This window comes from Lacerta agilis, chromosome 12 (assembly GCF_009819535.1).
Source record: "Lacerta agilis isolate rLacAgi1 chromosome 12, rLacAgi1.pri, whole genome shotgun sequence".
Lineage (NCBI taxonomy): Eukaryota > Metazoa > Chordata > Lepidosauria > Squamata > Lacertidae > Lacerta > Lacerta agilis.
The window spans coordinates 23,292,898-23,308,649 of record NC_046323.1 but is presented as its reverse complement, the minus strand read 5'-3'; the positions used below and the strand labels follow the sequence as shown (position 1 = coordinate 23,308,649).

General features: G+C 41.8%; 1 long non-coding RNA gene across 3 annotated transcripts in view; it reads left to right on the top strand.

The window, feature by feature from the left end:
* LOC117055628 overlaps positions 1 to 15,752 on the top strand; it is a 32,529-nt gene that overhangs the window by 4,660 nt on the left and 12,117 nt on the right. The window contains exon 4 of one of the 3 annotated variants that reach the window (XR_004427660.1): positions 453 to 521. The exons of the other annotated variants lie outside the window; for them this stretch is intronic. This is a non-coding gene — a long non-coding RNA (uncharacterized LOC117055628). Of the gene's footprint in view, positions 1 to 452; positions 522 to 15,752 lie in introns of those variants that run through there. 3 annotated transcript variants of the gene reach the window in all.

Sequence of the window (15,752 nt, the reverse complement as noted above, 5' to 3'; positions counted from 1 at the left end):
AATTTGCTGGGAGAGATTTTCAGGAATAAGATTTAAGACAGCACAATATAGCAAGAGGAGCCAGGGGAAGATGGTATTTGAAAGAAATGTTTGAAGTGCGATTTTTTTTTGAAGTTCTGATTTTTAAATAAAATATTTAATAATAAATTTATATCAAATACATAAATATTTCAATGAATTCAGAAGACAAAAATGCATAAACATTTACTAAACTCTGTACTTAACCAGAGGAAATGGTAGAATACTGTATTGCTGTTTTAAAAGCGTAGTTTTATCTTTAACCACTAGATGGCAGTATCTAGTAGGTATGTGAAAAAGTGTGCATGCACATGAAAGCTCATACCAAGAACAAACTTAGTTGGTCTCTAAGGTGCTACTGGAAGGAATTTTTTATTTTATTTTATTTTGACTATGGCAGACCAACACGGCTAACTACCTGTAACTGGCACTAGATGGCAGTGTTTAACAAAAAAGACTTTAACTTCTGCCACAGTCTGCCGATTTCTTGAAAAAGATCATTTTTACAAATACTGTATTTCAAGTTTTCATTGTTTTGTTACATGTGCATAATTGTAACAACATGATCACACCTAACCCCTCATCTGAAACATTTTTGATCATGCAAGAAGAGGGGGATTTGCATTATATCTTTTTATATTTTCATTTAGAAATGCAGTATTCATAATGTCTTATGATAGCTATAACTGTGATTGATTAATATATCCTTTATGATTTGAAACAAATGATTTCTATTGTTTAGCGTCTTTATGTTGTAAGAACACTGCAAAGACATAAATAGTAGCTGGACATTTGGTTTGCAGAGCTCTCATCCTTGCAACAACATCACAGCTGCTCAAATGGCAGGAATGAAGCAGTCGTGAGACTGGGGCTGTGGTGGAAAATGGCCCAATCTGTGGTATCTGCACAGCTCTGAGCTCACCACTACCACAAGCATCCCCATCCAGATAAACAACAGCACAGCTCCACTCTACCACATGCACCACAAACTTTCTCCCTGTCATTCCCCTCTCTTCCCAGCAGGGGTAGTGAGGTGTAAAGGGATGGGTCATTGGGGGAAGCTGTAAGAGGAAGAAGAGTTGGGCAAGGTGTAAAGAGAGGGTAGTTGGTCAGGTGTAATTGGGGTGGCAGAGGTAGCAGGTTTGGGAGAGTGGCAGTTTGGTGGGCAGTGGTGAGCAAAGTGAGCACAGGTGGCAGCTCCTAGTATAAAATAACATTTGTTATACATTTGAAAAATAGTGAATAGTTGAAGTAACAGAACTTTCAAACCAGCAGAAACTGGTCCAATGCAATATCTGTTTCCTGCAAAACCAACAACTAACAGTGAATGTTTGGGAATTGGAATCTTTAGTTTCTAGCCAGGGCCGGATTTAGATGAAGAGAGGCTCTAGGCCACTCCGCTTGTGAGGCCCCTCCCAATCCCCAACCCTCATGACTAGAAGAAAATGGAAGAGTGTTATAAACAAAATTGAGTGAAGCCACCGATGATGACAGGTACTTAAAATTCTGCATTTCACAATTTCTCCTCTAAAGGACATCAGAAAGTTTGTCACTTTCAATGTACAGAATGCAGAAACCTCTCTCGAGACATAATGGTCCTTAACTCATTTTTAATTCTTTTGAGTCTTAAAAAACACCTCTCTCCCGAGCTGTTAGTGACCATAAAGCTAACAAATAGCCGCAAAATTGCTTCCACAGTAGGAAAGGCCATCTGATTTTTTTCCTTGTATATAATTTTATAAAGGTCTGTATGAGACAAGAGTGCTCTGCTGTAAGCCTATGGCTTTGTCTCACTTACAGGTGAAAGTGCAGAAGTTCATCAATAAGTTTCAGGTCAACATCTTCTGGGTATGCTTCCATCAACAGTTCAACACCTTGCTGAATTTATTGCTTAGATGCTATCAGGATAGCAAGAATGGAAAACAATTGTGCAACATCACTGTACACAGTACTTCTTTTTAAATTGGCTTCAAGTGCATCTAATAAGGAATAAAGGATTTTATCCTAAACTTATCTCTTAAAGAAAGTGTATCTAAGGCATCAGGTGCACTTCTGTCATTTCTTTGCCATTCCCTCACTCTTTATCTCCTTTTTTGTGGTTATCATTTGGCAAGGTGGCTTTTGCTTGTTTCTCAAGCTCGTCAAAATCTTCTCTAATTTTCCTTTAAAAATCCAGAAGTGAACTGTACAAACTTGCACAAGAACTCAATAACAGGCCTGATTTCTGAATGGCTTTGTTGACCTTGTGAAAATGACCTAGCACATGGATTTATATCTCTAAGATTTTGCAGACTTTGGCTGTGAACTAGAGCCCCACAAAAAAAATTTCAAGTTGGGCCCTAGAGTTTCAAATTGGGCCCCAGTGGCTGGCCCTGTGTCTCATAGTTGCGGGGCCCGAGTTGCCCTGCCCTCGCATGAAGTCTTGGGTTTGCAATTTGGGGAGAGGGAGACTGTCCATTGGGAGGTGGGTGGGCTGGAGAGGCCCTCTAGATTTAGAAGCAACAACAACAAGGCTTCAGCCTACTTAGCCTATACATACAGTGGCGGGGGGGGTATATGATCCCCTGCTAAATTTGCCCATTTGCCCTCTGACGAAGAAATGACCAGTCCATAATTTTAATGGTAGGTTTATTGTACCTGTGAGAGACAGAATAACAACAGGAAAACCCCCAGAAATCCAGAAGACAAAAGTCAGAGATTGATGTGCATTATAATGAGTGAAATAAGTATTTGATCCCTTTGCAAAAGATGACTTAGTACTTGGTGGCAAAAACCCTTGTTGGCAATTACAGAGATCAGACATTTCTGGTAGGTGGCCACCTGGTTTGCACACATCTCAGGAGGTATTTTGTCCCACTCCTCTTTGCAGATCCTCTCCAAGTCAGTAAGATTTTGAGACCTTCATCTCCCTCCACAGAGTTTTGATGGGATTAAGGTCTGGAGACTGGCTAGGCCAATCCAGGACCTTAATGTGCTTCTTCTTGAGCCACTTCTTTGTTGCCTTGGCTGTGTGTTTTGGGTCATTGTCATGCTGGAATACCCATCCTTGAGCCATTTTCAATCCCCTGGCTGAAGGAAGGAGGTGCTCACCCAAGATTTGACGATAGATGGTCCTGTCCATCGTTCCTTCAATGCGGTGAAGGTGTCCTGTCCCCTTAGCAGAAAAACATCCCCAAAGCATAATATGTCCCCCTCCATGTTTGACGGTGGGGGTAGTGTTCTTGGGGTTGTAGGCACCATTCCTCCTTCTCCAAACATGGCAAGTTGAGTTGATGCCAAAGAGCTTGATTTTGGTCTCATCTGCCCACAACACTTTCACCCAGTTCTCCTCTGGGTCATTCAGATGTGCATTGGCAAACTGCAGACGGGCCTGTACATGTGCTGTCTTGAGCAAGGGGACCTTGCGGGCTCCGCAAGATCTCAAATCCTTCATGGTGTAGTGTGTTACCAACTGTTTTCATGGTGACTGTGGCGGTTCGCTCAACCTGCACAGGACCCCCAGACGTTTAACGGTCCATTGATACCTGCACTCACCACTTTATTAATTACCCGCTGCCACCAACCAGTCTGTCTGGTATTTACTTCACTCAGTTCAGTCAAGGAGAATATTGGAACAAAACTGTTTTATTTGAAGTTTAGTACATAAGCATGTGGTTTCTGAATAAACAATACTTTCTTGGTTGTATTCTTGTTAACAACAGTGCCCAACGATTTCTCCCACCCCTGTTCCTACTCCTTCCCTTGCCACCCTTCTTCCAACCTCTCAATATCCACAACAAGCCCCAAAGACTCAAGACTAAAGAACAGACTAAAGAACCAAAAGACTAACCACCCCCTTCCTTCCCCGGGAGGGGTTTATATAGCCCACATAACTCCGCCCCCTAAAGGTTCTTACTGGTTATTCTTTTTAACTCCTTCTATGCCAATCCGAAGTTTGGGTGAACGCCACAGTGACTATAGTCCCAGCTGCCCTGAGATCATTGACAAGTTCCCCCCGTGTAGTTCTGGGCTGCTTCATCACAGTTCTCATGATCATTGCAACTATACGAGCTGAGATCATGCATGGAGCCAAAGATCGAAAGAGGTTGACAGTTATTTTGTGTTTCTTCCATTTGTGAATTATTGCACCAACTGTTGTCACCTTCTCACCAAGCTGCTTGGCAATAGTCTTGTAGCCCAGTCCAGCCTTGTGCAGGTGTACAATCTTGTCCCTGACATCCTTGTACAGCTCTTTGGTGGCTACTTTGGAATCTGCTGGATTGATTGCTTCTTTCAACAGGTGTCTTTTGTACAGGTACTGTAACAAGCTGGGATTACAGATAAAACCTCTCGCTTACAGCAGGTGCTTCTAATCTCAGTTCGTAACATACAGTGAAGATACCAGGTAGCCTGACATCTGGCTGGTTGATAGGGGATCAAATACTTATTTCACTCATTATAATGCACATCAATCTCTGACTTTTGTCTTCTGGGGTTCTGGGGTTTTTCCTGTTGTTATTCTCTCACAGGTACAATAAAAGGTAAAGGTACCCCTGACCATTAGGTCCAGTCGCAGACGACTCTGGGGTTGCGGCGCTCATCTCGCTCTATAGGCCGATGGAGCCGGCGTTTGTCCGCAGACAGCTTCCGGGTCATGTGGCCAGCATGATTAAGCCGCTTCTGGCGAACCAGAGCACCGCACAGAAACGCCGTTTACCTTCCCACCGGAGCGGTACCTATTCATCTACTTGCACTTTGATGTGCTTTCGAACTGCTAGGTGGGCAGGAGCTGGGACCAAACAATGGGAGCTCACCCCGTTGTGGGGATTCAAACCACCTTCTGATCGGCAAGCCCTAGGCTCTGTGGTTTAGACCAGTGTTTTTCAATCACTGTTCCGCAGCACACTAGTGTGCCGTGAGATGTTGCCTGGTGTGCCGTGGGAAAAATTGAAAAATTCAAGAGAATTACTTTATATATAGTCAATATAGGCACAGAGTTAAATTTTTTAACATTTTCTAATGGTGGTGTGCCTCGTGATTTTTTTCATGAAACAAGTGTGCCTTTGCCCAAAAAAGGTTGAAAAACACTGGTTTAGACCACAGTCCTCCCACGTCCCAATAAACCTACCATTAAAATTATGGTCATTTCTTTGTCAGAGGGCAAATGGGCAAATTTAGCAGGGGATCAAATACTCTCCCCCCCCCCTCACTGTATATCCAGCACTTTCTAGTCCACTCAGGGTAAACTCCGTCACCTTACTATGCAATCATTATCGTATGGAAAATCCAACTGGTCCTCCCTTAGAATTTAGTCACAATAATACAGCTTTTCCACATCTGGCATAAATAATAGTTTGTTTTCCATTTCTGATTATCTTTTCATTGTGAATTTTACAGCATTTTCTGTAATTTTATTATATACGTAATCTGCCCTGAGCCCATAGGGTGAAGGATGAACTATGAAAAAATAAACATCAAAGCTTTTGAGTGTGCATACTTAGCAAACAAAATTAGCAAAATAATTGCAATCATATTACAAAGTCTTAAGCATACAGAAATCTGGCAAAATGACTGTTGAACCTTCTGTGCTTCTGCATATATAAATGCTTTTTCAGCAGGCTTTGAGCAGTGAAGCAACTTCCCATTTATTACAGTGACCTCTTGACTATAGCTTTTTCCTAGTAATTTCATGTATTAGCTTGTGTTGGGCCAGGAGCCAAAAAGTTCTGTGTGAGTTGAAAGTACTTCTTTTATTGGACAGGACAGTGAGGGGCGGGGGAGGAATGACTATTAACCAGTATTTCCAATAGCAGCCATTTGTGTAATATTCCAGAAGCAGCTTTTCAGGGGTGCAAGTGCCTGTAGTGTGAGAGGAAACTGGAAAAATGCCCATTATAAGCTTGGAACTCCACATCCTGGCCATGGAGTGAAGCATGATATTTATTCCATGATTTCAAAAATGAATGGCACTACAACATTTGGTATCAGGCACATTAGCACTGAGCAGAAAGTTGACAAAGGTTGGAATTAGACAGCAACCTCATGCTGAGTTTTCCTGTCTTTTACCCATAAGGCAGGGGTAGGCCAATGGGAGTTGTAGTGTTAACAGCATCTGGAGGGCCACGGGCTCCCCACCTCTGCCATAAAGTTTACTTACGTTGTTTCTCCACCTTGTACCCAATCTACATGCTTAACCTCTGGTGGCTGATTGTTGGTAGTTGTGGTGACAGGGACAAGCAACATATGTAAGTAACTACATATGTAGTCAATATGCCCAAGGATGGAATATGCTCCTATCCAGTGAACATTGAGATTTTCAATTAAGAGTACTTCCCTCCACCCACCTTATCAGGGTGATCTCCACTATGTAACTAGTCCTCCAGTTACTTTATACAGCCCTTGTTATCAATAGTTGAAACAGAATATTTATCATTCCTAAGATATAAGAACATAAGAAAAGCCCTGCTGCACTGGACCAAAAGGCCCATTTAATCCAGCATCCTCTTCTTACTGGCCAACTAAATGCCTATGGGAAGCCTGCAAGCAGGACCTGTGTTCAATACTGCACTCCTCACTTGTGATTCACCAAGGCATACTGTCTCTGGCAGTAGAGACAGAACATCATCCATAAAAGCTTATGCCATAATAAAAGTGCTAGTCTTTTAAAATGCCAGAAGACTATTGAAATAGAAATAAAATACATCACACCATAGTGGGGAGGACAGTGACCAGATATGCTGTACAAGTACAAACTGTTGAAGGACAATCTTGCCCTCCTTCCTTGTGGTTCTTTAGCTTTAAGTTGAATTTGATCTAGTTGAGATTCCTGTGTTGCAGAGGGTTGGACTAGATGACCCTCGTTGTCCTTTCCTGTTCTGAACCACAGGGCCAAAGGAGGACCTGTGTGAGTGGATGCAGGGATATCAAAGAAGGAGTGATAAATTCTAGTGCTGTATTAAAAAAGAAAAGTGTAAACTTACAGCAAATCAGCCAACCAGGTCTCCCATGCTTTACAGGCATGGGACAGACACTGCAGCAAAGAGATGGCTTGTCCCCAGCCAAGCAAACATTCACACATTCTTTATACACAACAGTCACTTTGTCCAGGACTTCACATCACTTCATCTGACCAGATGAGGGCATAGGTGGCAAATAAAGATAGTTCCTTTTCTGGGCTCAGAGCCCAGCACTCCAGGCCCACAAATAAGGATAACATCAAAGTAATCAAATTAGCTTTTATCAAAACAAGTGAATATAAACATATATGAGATCGTTACAACAACTAGTAATTAATTGTGAGGTTATCTTGACTACCACGATGGTGTTGCAGAGCTTCTGGAACAGTTCACTTTTGGTTCAACACACTTCAACTCTACAATTCTATGATTCTCTGAAATGGAGGATTCCTTCACAATGTATAATTCATATATTACGGAAAGAAGAACACATATTAAGTGGCTCCAGAAAGAAAACAGTAACTTGGGACATTTTAGGGATGGATCTTGGAAAGGAACAAGTGAAGGAAAACAATGTAAGAAGAAAGTGCCTTTGTGCATCCCCATCTGTCCATCTTTGAAATCAAGAAAGGACTCAAACTGGGAGTAAAAACAAGGTTGGCATTTTGACCCTCATCATTGGATGTACTGTACAAACTACCAACATCCTGTACAAGAACTGAATGTATAAGTTACACATGACTTTTAAAACAATTATTATAAATTGTTTCTCAGGGCAGCGTTGTTGGACATTGGTCCTGTTGGTTTTACAGAGGGGTTTAATGTACTTCTGCTGTTTTAACTTTCAACAGCACCACAATGAATGGTGCATAGTTTAATTTTTTTTAAAAAAAAATGGCAAAGCTCTTCTCTGAGGGAGGGCTCTGTAAGAAGTTGGAGGGAAGATGTTGCCCGGATTCTTGTAAGAATTATAGAATTGGTTAATAGAATGCAGGGCGGTTGCACCCCAGCGCAGTGTTCCTTGGCTGCTTTTGATATTGTCTATTTACTATTTATTTCATGTAAGTGGAGGGAGGGGGAGCTGTAGGTGAATTCTTCTCTATGTGAAGAGTTGCCCCTCTCTTGAAATGAATGAGCAAGCTGGACCTGCACCAACTTCATATGTGCAACAGTATGCACTGGGAAAATCTTGTAGTAGCCTAAACCAGTGTTTTTCAACCTTTTTTGGGCAAAGGCACACTTGTTTCATGAAAAAAATCACGAGGCACACCACCATTAGAAAATGTTAAAAAATTTAACTCTGTGCCTATATTGACTATATACAAAGTAATTCTCTTGAATAGGAATCAAATAAACACAATTTTTCCCACGGCACACTAGGCAACATCTCGCGGCACACTAGTGTGCCGCGGAACAGTGGTTGAAAAACACTGGCCTAAACTCTTTCAGAAATAAACAGATTTGGAGGAAAGACTAAACAAGCCATTGTCAAAACAAAATAATTTTTTTAAAAAATCCTTCCAGTAGCACCTTAGAGACCAACCAAGTTTGTTCTTTGTATGAGCTTTTGTGTGCATGCACAGAAAGCTGGCATTATTATATTGGAAAACAAAAAAGCAAGCATGTGTTCAAGAATGTAATTCAGAAGGAAAATGCAAAAATCTTCTTGACTAATTAGAATCTGTCTGGCAGAAAGACAGATTACTCCTACTATAAGTCTGACACTAGGAATGATAATCCTGATTACAGGCAAGCATGTCAGGACTGCTTTATCATCACCCCTCTACCCAAACCGAGATGATAACTTCCCACCCCATGTTAGCACGGTACATACACTTCAGAAGTCATGGAGTGACTACAGCAGTTTTCCCTATGGATTCATTGTAGTCTCAAACTTGGCAGATCGAAGAGCACCTTTCGTTCTGAGTCCTCATTCATTTTATGTATGGTCAGTAGGCTGTCCTAGTCCAATCCCTGTTCAATTTAAGGAAATTCAGGGCTAGGGCATCCTCAACAGATGACTGTGCAAGATCTGCTTGAAGATCTACTGTGAGAGAGCCACTATATATAATTTGTAAAAGAAAGGAGAGCAGGGGCCTCATAGGCAGACCTGATTAGTCTTCTCTAATATGGTGAGATGTAATATGTATTTCGATTTAAGCAATAGTAATTATTTATAAATTTCCATGTACGCAAATTTGTCCCCTCTCTTTTTGGGGAAGATGCATTTCCTCTTGCAGTGTGTAAGCAGACATCCTCTGCAGAAGTTTCAAGTGTCAAATAAGACATCTCTATCTATAACATTTGTACTTTCTCAAGCCTTAAGACTATTTCAGAATGCACAGCAGGACACAGCCAATCCTTCTGCACACAGCATTTTCATGGTTGAAATATCCCCCAGTCACTTAGCTCTGTGGAGGAAGACGTATGCGTATCTGTATATTTTGCTTTGAAGGGCAAATAGCAGTGGGGGGGGGGGTGTAAACCAGAAAGATGAGACAGACAGGGAGTGGGGAAATTGCAAACTCCCCCAGCTACAGCACTCCTCTGCCTTGTGAGAACACACCTGGGCTTTAGATAAAGTGGTTAAAATAACTTTGGTCCCCCTCTCCAAGAAAACATTTTAAATCCGTAACATGTAGGATTTCAGCCATAAGTATTATCTCCTTGTAGCGGGAAGTGACACAGACTCTGGTTTCCTGGGCTCACCAGTTCTCTAAGCCAGAGGGCACACCCTCCATTGACAGCAGAGAGAGCATTTAAAAGCCAAGGTTCCCTTGCAGCTTTGTTCCCCATCTCATTACAAGGGATCTAGGCCAAGTCTTCCAAACCACCAGGAAGTTCATTCTCCTCATGGCCTATTCAGACTAGATATAGTATACAAAAGTGAACAGGTCAGAATTCAGGGGCAGCCCATCCCATTTTGCTGCCTGAGGAGAAATGGGAAGGTGCTGCCTCCCCTGCCCCTCCCCCACCAAAGTATTGCTTACCAGGGTTGTGCAGCTGCAGGGTCACCACTCAGCAGGATTCCTCCACCCAAAACAGCTGCTTCCACCCATTTCATGGGTGGGCTGGCCATACCAAGAGTAGTTTAGTTGTGGAGCCAGTGCTCAATTTATTTTGTATTCTGTTTGACCTGTTGCCTGCTTTCCCCCACCTTTTATTTCTAGTAATGTTCCACAGTTGAGCTAGTGGAGTCATTGTGTGATTGCCCCCTCAGGCTTTAGGAATCCTCACATGTATAGATCTCTTTGGTTCCACACTATTGGAAGTCAAAGGCCAAAGTGGTAAAACCAGAATTTTGCCTTATTCTCAGGAAGAAACAGAGGGCTGGAGAACTGGCTTTATGCTCTGTGCAAATTGCAAAGGATTTGTTGGAGCCATGGTGTGTGCTGGTCCAGGATTCTTGGCTTTAACAATTACTTGGGTGATAAATTATTATTATTATTATTATTATTATTATTATTATTATTATACCCCACCCATCTGGCCGGGCCTCCCCAGCCACTCTGGACAGCTTCCAACAGGACATTAAAACACAATAAAACATCAAACATTAAAAACTTCCCTAAACGGGGCTGCCTTCAGATGTCTTCTAAAAGTCATTTTCTCTCTCTTGTTTCTAGGGCTGTAGGTGACAAAAAAAAAAAAGAGGTTGTGGCAGCAGCTACTAGATAGTAAGATCTGACTGCCAGCAGGGCTGTTGAGCAGCAGTTGGGGAAGGAAGGGGATGTGAGAGGCTCATTTGAGTATCCCCACTTCCCCACAGGGAAAATTTAGATAAGGAAGTTCCAGATAACTGAGATTATATTATAAGAAATGCAGATACCATCAGCATATGAATATGCAGAAAATTCCCTTTATGCCCTTATCTAAGACCAAAATTACAGTGCTCAAAAAGTAATTGCAAACCATAATTAGTCATTGTAACAAGTTTTCGCACCACACAAAAAAGCAATGGTTTCTGTTTATACAAATGGATTAGATTTCAGCCCAGTGCTGTCTGTTCCACATATTTTGTAATTTAAGAAATTAAAGATTCTCTAGCTGTTAATATATTATTATGATAATCAGATCCCAATAATTATAGTGCAGCAAACATCCTTGCTTGTTAAAAGGGATATTAGTGTTAAAAAGTACACAAGTTTCATTTATTCACCAGCTCATGTGCCGTAGAAATTAGTCATAACCAGTGTTCTTAAGACACGTTATATACCAGGCATACAAGGTGGGGGTGGGGGATTTATTGCACACAGCATTGTTTGACTCAAGTCCATCATGTGCTGCAAAAGAAAAATGGTTTTGGACAAAATGAATAGTGTCTGAAACATGCATAAAGAAATGGCATACTGAGTTTTGTGACAATATTGGCAACGAGAGAGTTCCACACAGTCAAAAAGAAAGTATTTTCTCTCTCATGTGACCTCCTATAGTACAATGCGTTGGTACTGTGAAGTGATTTGATGCTACATAGATTAATCCACTGGGAATCTTCTCAAGCCAACATGAAAAGTTCCCATCTATTCAGCTTAAGAGCTGGCAGCTACTGTGCATTTTGATGTTTCCATATGGCATCAAAACATTGTGCTGCAGTGTTCAGTATGGTTTTAAACAAAATGCCAAAGCTATCCTTGTATGACGGTTACAACAAAATCTATTTTAATGGGGAAAGCACCTGTTTGGAATCTTTTAATCCAGTGATTTCAAATCTGGTGGTTTCAAATGTTAATTTTAGTTTTTCAAAATATATGATGGATTGCTGTATTCTCTTTGAATACATATTTAAAAAGCCAATCTAATGGACACTTTCTTTAGAAGTGGACATAAGTGCTGGGGGTCTTGGAAGTCCTACCCCTCATCGGAATGCATCACTCAGAAAGCATTGTAGGAAAAAGCAATTTTTCTACCTTGGACTAAGGAAGTCTCTTGCTGTTATGATGTGGATCCAGGAGAAGGGAGATAGGAGAAAGCAGGTGGATGGAAAGCTTATAAACAGTGCAGAAAAAACACATGCTCTCTGTAGCTCCTCGCTTTCGTCATACTAACCCAACACTTTCTGCTCCAGCTGTAAGGAACTCTGTAGGCTGGGGTGACTAAGCAAGGCCCACCAGATGAAGTATAATTCCTGTCATCTGTGACCATTGGCCTTATTGCCTGGGGCTTATGGGAGCTGGAGGCCAACAGTATTTGGGCAGCCATAGGGTAGTCAGGCCTGCTATACTGTAGGCCCTATTGTCAGCAGTGAAACTGGGCAGTGCATTTTGGCTCATGTATTTGTGCCTATACATACAGGAATAAATTGGCAGCATATAGGCTCTAATTAGCAATTAAGCACAAAAAGAACAAACAGCAACATGGAAGGGGCAGTAATAGCAGCAACCACTATTTTAACTTCTGGAAGTCATTTATGAGGCTTGAGCTGGGGGAACAGGAAAATTCCCATCTCGGGTTTTGGAGTGGCTATAAGCAGTAGGAATGTTGTGAAATTTGACTAGAACGTGGGAGGATTATATTGGGTGAGGACCCTTATGAGCTTGAAGCCTACATTCCCTTATGGCAACTTTCCGATAGCCACATGCCAGGTATAGGCAGAGTGTGAGGCCGAAGTGAGCAGTGTAGTGAATATTCATTTCCCCCTTTTAAAGTAGGCTAGCTTGTACACACTCAGGTTTCATGAATACTGAAGTACTTATGCACTAATGAAAAGGAGTCCATTCTGCACAACATCCAAGAATTAGTTTAATTAGACACTTAATGACAACTTTATCTAAATTGTTAGAACAATTTTAAATAATCCCCTCTAGTGCAATTTGGTGTAGAGATTTACAGTGTTCTACAATCCTTAGCAATCACTAATATCCTGGGCAGCTCCCCAATAGCTAAGAATCTAAAACCAAGTTAAAATCCCCAGATGGCTTATGTTTTGCACATTAGAAGATCTTGTTCTAATTTTAATTTCCCTTTGCTTTGCTTTCTTCCTCACCTGTTTGTTCATTCTAATCCTGGCTTTGACGCAAAAGCAGGATTACCACAAAGCAAAACGCATGTGCTCAAGAAGTGCATAGTTCAGGCCAGGAATTTGAGCTGTGGAGTACCAATACTCTATCAGTTAAAGTGGCTTGTGATGTTACAGGAACACATTTTGGAATAAATATAGGATGAGATCTAATCACATCTGATTACTCGGCATTCCACTGTTGTTTGGGGATGCTTTCTGAAAGAGGAAAATTGGGGGGGGGGTGCTTTCCACAAAATGAAACTGAACACCATACACATTACTCATCTATAAAGAAAGAGAATTTAAACTGTTCATCACCCATCTCATTCTTTTAAGAAATCAGTGCTGTTACGTGAGATACAGTAAATTGGACTCCCATTTGGTGTTTAAATCCACATGGAAGCTCATACACTATTTTCTGGCAAGTATAGCAGTTTGCCTGGCCCATGCCCCTCTTCTCCATCCAGTGCAACTTCTCATGCAAGGTGTTATAGAAATAGGTATCCATGTGAATGGGCTTCCATGTGCACCTGCCCTTTCTTAGAGATGGAATTACACAAGTTTTGTTCCCATTTATGAAACCATTTGGTGAAAGGGTACATGAACATGAAGCTGGATGGCTTTCCTACCACTGCATGCCTGCTCTTGGTTTCTTTCTCCCACATGATTTCCCTGGATAGACCAACTGGAACATGTTCAGCCGATACATTTTTCAGTAGCTTCCAGACCAACTTAGTTCCTCTGATTTGGGTTCGGAATTAAAGTAACTGAACTTGTGTCCCATAGGTTTTAGTGGAACCTGAGTGATGGTTAACTTGTCCCTTTGATTTCATTGGGAACTTACCGGTAAGTACAAGTGAATCCAACCCTCTGTACTGAATGAAACCCAGACTGTACATCAGCAAATCCTGTCAGACTGGACATTTGCACAAATGTTTGCTTCCTGCATACACACAACTATCCACATAGAACATTTACAGTTGTAAAAACACTGCAATCCTGACACAAGTCACCCACCTTCACATAGATTAGCATTTTCAATTATGTCCTTAAGAAACTAGGACCACTCTTGAGTTGTTGTTTCTCCCCATTTACCCAAAACTTTCTATTGAAATGAAAGAACACAAAGAAAATTGCCAGAATAACTCTGGGCTTTCCCCCATAAAAAAGCTCAACAACTGTGGGCCCTCCACTCTAAAAAAATGATAATGGATAGATCACTGCCAGTTTCATACTGGGAGTAGATCAGTCTATATAGAGAGCTGGGAGTGCCTGCTTTAGGGCAACTCTCACACTTAAAATTAAGGGGCCACACATACTATGTGATCGGTTGGAATATATAAATTTAATACCACCATTGTTGTTGTTGTTGTTGTTCAGTCGTTCAGTCGTGTCCGACTCTTCGTGACCCCATGGACCAGAGTACGCCAGGCACGCCTATCCTTCACTGCCTCTCGCAGTTTGGCCAAACTCATGTTAGTAGCTTCAAGAACACTGTCCAACCATCTCATCCTCTGTCGTCCCCTTCTCCTTGTGCCCTCCATCTTTCCCAACATCAGGGTCTTTTCTAGGGATTCTTCTCTTCTCATGAGGTGGCCAAAGTACTGGAGCCTCAACTTCAGGATCTGTCCTTCTAGTGAGTACTCAGGGCTGATTTCTTTGAGAATGGATAGGTTTGATCCAGTCCCGTGGACTGCAAGAAGATCAAACCTATCCATTCTCAAAGAAATCAGCCCTGAGTACTCACTAGAAGGACAGATCCTGAAGTTGAGGCTCCAGTACTTTGGCCACCTCATGAGAAGAGAAGAATCCCTAGAAAAGACCCTGATGTTGGGAAAGATGGAGGGCACAAGGAGAAGGGGACGACAGAGGATGAGATGGTTGGACAGTGTTCTTGAAGCTACTAACATGAGTTTGGCCAAACTGCGAGAGGCAGTGAAGGATAGGCGTGCCTGGCGTGCTCTGGTCCATGGGGTCACGAAGAGTCGGACACGACTGAACGACTGAACAACAACAACAACAGGTTTGATCTTCTTGCAGTCCACGGGACTCTCAAGAGTCTCCTCCAGCACCATAATTCAAAAGCATCAATTCTACGGCGATCAGCCTTCTTTATGGTCCAGCTCTCACTTCCGTACATTACTACTGGGAAAACCATAGCTTTAACTATACGGACTTTTGTCGGCAAGGTGATGTCTTTGCTTTTTAAGATGCTGTCTAGGTTTGTCATTGCTTTTCTCCCAAGAAGCAGGCGTCTTCTGATTTCGTGACTGCTGTCACCATCTGCAGTGATCATGGAACCCAAGAAAGTGAAATCTCTCACTGCCTCCATTTCTTCCCCTTCTATTTGCTAGGAGGTGATGGGACCAGTGGCCATGATCTTAGTTTTTTTGATGTTGAGCTTCAGACCATATTTTGCGCTCTCTTCTTTCACCCTCATTAAAAGGTTCTTCAATTCTTCCTCACTTTCTGCCATCAAGGTAGTATCATCAGCATATCTGAGGTTGTTGATATTTTTTCCGGCAATCTTAATTCCGGTTGGGGATTCATCCAGTCCAGCCTTTCGCATGATGTATTCTGCATATAAGTTAAATAAGCAGGGAGACAATATACAGCCTTGTCGTACTCCCTTCCCAATTTTGAACCAATCAGTTGTTCCATATCCAGTTCTAACTGTAGCTTCTTGTCCCACATAGAGATTTCTCAGGAGGCAAATGAGGTGATCCGGCACTCCCATTTCTTTAAGAACTTGCCATAGTTTGCTGTGGTCGACACAGTCAAATGCTTTTGCATAATCAATG